Genomic DNA, 6,443 nt, shown 5'->3' with positions numbered 1-6,443 from the left:
CAATGGACCGATTACGATTAAACTTGATACACAGGAACTTTTATCAAGTAGCACTCGGGGTGGGTGAAATCGCTCTAGGTTGAAGTTACACTGTACTAAAATGGCTCCAAACAACGTGAAATTGGTAGTTAGGCCTACTACGAGTACGGGTAGAACACAGGATAGAACAGGGTAGAACACAGTATTATCCGGATTAGACCAAAATTCGGATTAAGCCGATGCGGATTAAACGATTTAGTTTGACTGTATCAGCCAATAGAATCAGTCTTGGAATACAGAAAGACGTTCACGATTGAGTTGTGTACAAATACCGATATGAGAAAAGCTTAGATTTACGTCCTAAACCATCACCCAAGGAACTGGCCCCAGGGCACTAAAAAGGCTATTACCAAGAAACAACCACTGACGCGAGTGTTGGCCTGTTTAATAAACGCAGAAACCCTAGCGTTGGCCTGTTTGATAAACTCAGTAACCCTAGTGTTGGCCTTGTACCACACTGACCACACGTATTCACAAACTAGGTCAGCTATCAGAACTCAGTGGTCTAGTGGTTAGCGTGCTCGACCGGCATGCTGGAGGTCGCAGGTTCGAGTCCTGCTAGGGTTACGGTTGCGATCGCTCTAGGGTTGTTAGGGTTAGTGCCTCAGGTTGGGGCTAATTTTTGGCCCAGCGAGGTATTTGTAGTACGAGATGATCATCTGTTTGACTCGGGTTATTTTTTGGTCAACTGATTCTATAGTAACTTATATATTTTGAACACAGATATTTGCTTTATCTAGTGGAGGCCACTTTATTTAAAAGATACTTCGCTCAATACAGTAGATTATTTCTAAATGAATAAAAGAGTTGGTGACATTATTCAATATATATAAAAACCACAATATCTACTCTACGGTTGGTATGCAACAATTTCCACTCTTTTCCATAGGTGTCGCTTTGGATAAATGTCTTTATCTCTTGACCCAATGGACCGATTACGATTAAACTTGTTACACAGGAACTTTTATCAAGTAGCACTCGGGGTGGGTGAAATCGCTCTAGGTTGAAGTTACACTGTCCTAAAATGGCTCCAAACAACGTGAAATTGGTAGTTAGGCCTACTACGAGTACGGGTAGAACACAGTTTGAAATCGTATCGTTGTAGGTTATCGTAAAGAAGATAAATACGACGATTAACAGTACAAATATCGTTATAGACACGGTTTTAGTCGAGACATTGATGGCCGGGTTTAAATATTCCTGGATATGACCATGTTTCACAATTAAATTCATCTTCTGAATGAGGACGACCATCGAACACGTGTCTAATCGCGTCATAATGGGTACGGGGTGTCCTGCGTTCGAACCAAGTAATTACTGATACTGGTTCAGAGTGGTCTTTGTACAGGGGTGTCCCGGGTTCGAACTGAGTAGTGGTCCAAGTTGTCCTGATGCTGAATGGAGGATGTACAGGGTTGTGTCCCGGGTTCGAGAACCAGTAATTACTGATACTGATTCAGAGTGGTCCTGATGCTGATTAGATGATGTACAGGGGTGTCCAGGGTTCGAACTCAGTAGTGGTCCAAGTTGTCCTGATGCTGAATGGAGGATGTACAAGGGTGTCCCGACCGTACGGTGCTGCCGCTGTGCTCATCGTTAGCGGGATTTCCATACACTAACTGAAGTCAACTCTGGCAATCGTCGTGCTGTCCAGCTATACTCCGTAACCCTTGCTTGCCAGAGTTGACTAACGTTAGTGTATGAAAATCCCGCTACCGATGAGCATAGAGGCAGCACCGTACGGTGAAATGTTGATATCTTAAAAGTAATTACTGATTCTGATTGGTCCTGATGCTGAATGGAGGATGTACAGAGGTATCCCGGGTTCGAACCAGTAATTACTGATACTGGTTCAGAGTGGTCTTGATACTGAATAGAGGATGTACAGGTGTCCTGGGTTCGACCCCGCCACGAAAAATGATTAAATAACGCACACACGACTTACAGCAACAATTATCTATATTTATTCCTCATTGTCATGTAACACACCCGGACGCAGTTCCACAGTTGTGAGTTAGAGTTAAAGTTAATTCACTTTCAATGAGTTACCCCAGGGCCCAGTTTCACAAAAAGGTTTAACTCTTAAATCGATTTAATTTCTTCATTAATTCAGTTTATCTTAAATCGATTTAGGCCTTCATCCTTTTTGTGAAACTGGGCCCAGAGTTAAATCTTAACTCAACAACTGTGGAACTGGACCCTGCCTTTTTAAGAATAGTAGTTGGACCATCGAATTGAAACCCTCGCATACTAAGGTAAGAACGAATAAATGAATCCCTCGAGTGGACACCAGGGGTCGCAGTTTCACAAAAAACGATGCATTAACTGAATTTGTGAAGAAATTTAATCTGGATCAAATCTCACAAAAACAGATGAACTTCATGAACTCAGTTTTTCTTTTTTGTTGATCTTTGATAATTAATCCGTATATGTGAAACCGTACCCTCGGTAGGATTTGGTTTATGATGCGGGTTTCAATCAGATTTAGATGCCGCAGTTTCGCACACTGAATAGCGAGTGTCCAGTTTCACAGAGAAAGGATGAATCAATTTCAACTTGGATTTAATTTTTTCTTCAAAATAAAATGTTTAAACGCAATTGGTTTGTGAAACTCTATACCCTAGGCTCAGTTTCTTCAAAAATATTCATTCATTGAGGCGGTAAAGTCTAATTGAGTAAAGCTTTATGAGTAAATTATTTCTATGAAACTGAACCCGTGGGATTTACGTGAGTGTGTGTGAAACTGCCGACGTCTGTAATCACAACTAAAACAACACAGAAAATTCATCTTTATTTCAAATAAAACAGAACAACAGTTCACACGAAATATTATAGTCACATAATAAAGAAAACCTGTCGATATTTCAACTTTATGGTTTCATTGATTGAGTGACTTGTCAAAACATGTCCATATTACATCATTATACAATGATGTGTATCATACAATTTTTTACAAAATCAGACCAATAAAACTGGGTCGTGGGGTACAAACAATTACAAACTAATGCAACCAGTTATCGCTGCTTTACAGCTACATTTAATCTTCAATTTCAATTTTCCCTAAAACTTTAAAACCCACTATATAGAAACTTAATAGAAGTAAAAGACACAACATTTTGGAGTCTCTGTAGAGACCATCATCAAGTCTGAAGAATAACTAAAACAGGGAAAAACAAGTTCATTGGGAAAGTAAAGCGAGTGTTCAGTGCTAAGGTCGAGAGGTTTTGTTATTTTGTTCGTATAGGTTGTTCTAGTTATTTCTTCATTATACTTTTATTATTTTGATTCCGATTCTTGATAAATGAATTTTGCCTTTTAAATTTGCATATAGCAGGGTTTAAATTATATATTCTATGCCAGAGTCAGGCTATTATTCTATTAGCAAAAATGACACCACAGCTTTGAGAGACGAATCAGGGGATGACTCTATTGTTTTTATGGATATGTGATACACAGTCCATCAAACCATCATAAACAGAACAACAGTAGGCTGCCCGTGCCGGTCGGCACAGATAAACAATATTCATTTGGCTCCAGGTAGATGGCTGGTCCCTGTCCCTGTCAAATGGCAAATTGGTCCCGATCCCCACTTCGTCCTAGAATAGAGAAAATATTACATAGAAAATGTTCGATTGAATTAACAGTCAAGTGGGAATTGTTTTCATGACATAATTCGGTAACTAGAATTTATAATTACCTTATAATTCTAGATAATTCAACACCATTATTCAATCTTTGATCACTTTTCAAACTGTTCTATTGGACAAATTTCATGCTGCAAAAAATCATTATACTATGAAAATACTAAGTAATGTATTTATAGCAGTCTGAAATTGGGGCTAAATTCTATTAGAAAATCAATCATTTTCAAACTTGTGTTTAGCAGAATTAAGCAGCATCAGCTGCAGCAGCATCAGCCGCACTTCTTTCCGGAGAATCACACATAAAAATTCTGTACAGAATAATTAAATGTTAGAATATAATGAAATTAGAGCACAGTGGAGTGATGAAATACTCACCATTTCTAAACTCATATCAGATAAGTTCAGTGCCATCTAGCAGGATTTCACTTCCAACAGTCATAATGTCATGAAGTTAAGAGAACTGATGATTTTCTGAGAAAATAAATTCTTAAAACGATAGCAGCAGCTTCAGCAACTAGAGCTTCTTTACTCTTTGAAGGTGAATATTTTTAATTTCTCCAGTTCCAATTTGTGTTGGGCGTATTGCATTCTGGAAAGAGAAAATTATGCCAGAAAATGGTTAATGAAATAGATAGAAACTGCAACTGTTCAATTGACAGAAAACCTACCAGGTTAATGAGTAGTTTATCACAATGTGTCGAGTATAAAACCATCACAAACAGTAGCCCATGCCGATCGGCACATATGAACCATATTCATTTGGCTTTAAACTTAAAAATTGCAGATCTGAAATAAGTGGCAGCATATCAATCTCCAGGTAGATGGCTGGTTCCTGTCCCTGTCAAATGGCAAATTGGTCCAGATCCCCACTTCGTCCTAGAATAGAGAAAACTTGCGTCAGGGATCATCCATTTATTACGTACGCATAAAATCTGAATTTTTTAACCCCCCTCCCCCTCTGTACGCAAAATCGGCGAATTTTTTCATATACATAAAGCATTACAGTACACAATAGCACTGACCCCTCCCCCCTACCCTCCTCTCCCCTCCCCCTCCCCCTCCCCCTCCTCTCCCCCTCCCCCTCCCCATACATGCGTACGTAATAAATGAATTATATAGAAAATGTTCGATTGAATTAGCAGCAGCATCAGCCGCAGCAGCAGCAGCCGCAGCAGCAGCAGCAGCAGCATCAGCCTCACTTCTTTCCGGAGAATCACACATAAAAATTCTGTACAGAATAATTAAATGTTAGAACATTATGAAATTAGAGCACAGTGGAGTGATGAAATACTCACCATTTCTAAACTCATATCAGATAAGTTCAGTGCCATCTAGCAGGATTTCACTTCCAACAGTCATAATGTCATGAAGTTAAGAGAACTGATGATTTTCTGAGAAAATAAATTCTTAAAACGATAGCAGCAGCTTCAGCAACTAGAGCTTCTTTACTCTTTGAAGGTGAATATTTTTAATTTCTCCAGTTCCAATTTGTGTTGGGCGTATTGCATTCTGGAAAGAGAAAATTATGCCAGAAAATGGTTAATGAAATAGATAGAAACTGCAACTGTTCGATTGACAGAAAACCTACCAGGTTAATGAGTAGTTTATCACAATGTGTCGAGTAAATGCAGATTTCTGAGAGGTTTGATGGTAGCTTTAGACTGCGTCCTCTAGTAAAACGTTGATACCTGCCAACATTGACCGATCAAAACATCATTTTCTGGACTTGATTTGAAGATCACCACAAATTACTGCAATAAATCGATATAAAACTCACCGTTTCTGACTTGTTTGATTTGTGGAGCGCAATGTTTACTGCAAGTTCAGCTTTATTTTAGACCCCAGAATACAACAGTTGTATAATTTTGATGATTCGAACTTTGACCAGAATAGAAGTGATTGAAAATTCGCCTTCACTGATTAATGTAGCTTCTAATCAGGAAATGAGTTTATAAATGTACAGTCAAACAGAGACTAGAATCTGTAGAGATATTTACCGGTACCGTATTGGTTTTGAGGATCTAAAGCGATGTCCATCTTAAACAAATGTGAAGTGAATTCCCAATGTTTACTGTTCACAGATTCTATCAAGGGTTCCAGTTATTTCAGCTCCTAAATACAAATTTTAGAAATTGTCAGTTAAGTTGTTATGAAATAAGAGCAGTTTCACACCAAATCAAACTAAGCCGTGATCTTTGAGTGATTGAATGCTGGAAACATAAACAGATAGAATAATTTATATAGAACAGTTCTCTAAAAATAATGAATTTCCAAACAGGTTTTACCTGCTACTGCTGCTGTTGCAGCTGCTGGTGGCGCTGTTACTGCATGGTGCTGGTACTGCGGGTACTGCCAGTGCTGCAGTTGCAGCTGCTGGTGGCGCTGTTGCTGCATGGTGCTGGTACTGCGGGTACTGCCAGTGCTGCTGTTGCAGCTGGTGGTGGCGCTGTTGCTGCATGGTGCTAGTACTGCGGGTACTGCCAGTGCTGCTGTTGCAGCTGGTGGTGGCGCTGTTGCTGCATGGTGCTGGTACTGCGGGTACTGCCAGTGCTGCTGTTGCAGCTGGTGGTGGCGCTGTTGCTGCATGGTGCTAGTACTGCGGGTACTGCCAGTGCTGCTGTTGCAGCTGGTGGTGGCGCTGTTGCTGCATGGTGCTGGTACTGCAGGTACTGCCAGTGCTGCTGTTGCAGCTGGTGGTGGCGCTGTTGCTGCATGGTGCTAGTACTGCGGGTACTGCCAGTGCTGCTGTTGCAGCTGGTG

At 40.1% G+C, this 6,443-nt stretch overlaps 1 long non-coding RNA gene across 1 annotated transcript; it reads right to left on the bottom strand.

Moving 5' to 3' along the window:
- Nucleotides 1-4,239: 4,239 nt before the first annotated feature.
- LOC141911657 (uncharacterized) lies at nt 4,240-5,009 on the bottom strand. Its single transcript, XR_012620066.1, has 3 exons — nt 4,979-5,009; nt 4,352-4,559; nt 4,240-4,272 (listed from the first exon to the last, which is right to left on the bottom strand). It is a non-coding gene; the product is annotated as an uncharacterized LOC141911657 (long non-coding RNA).
- Nucleotides 5,010-6,443: the final 1,434 nt, after the last annotated feature.

Source organism: Tubulanus polymorphus, chromosome 10 (assembly GCF_964204645.1).
Source record: "Tubulanus polymorphus chromosome 10, tnTubPoly1.2, whole genome shotgun sequence".
NCBI classification, from domain to species: domain Eukaryota; kingdom Metazoa; phylum Nemertea; class Palaeonemertea; order Tubulaniformes; family Tubulanidae; genus Tubulanus; species Tubulanus polymorphus.
The sequence above is the reverse complement of the archived record's forward strand: the minus strand, read 5'-3'. Positions and strand labels throughout refer to the sequence as shown.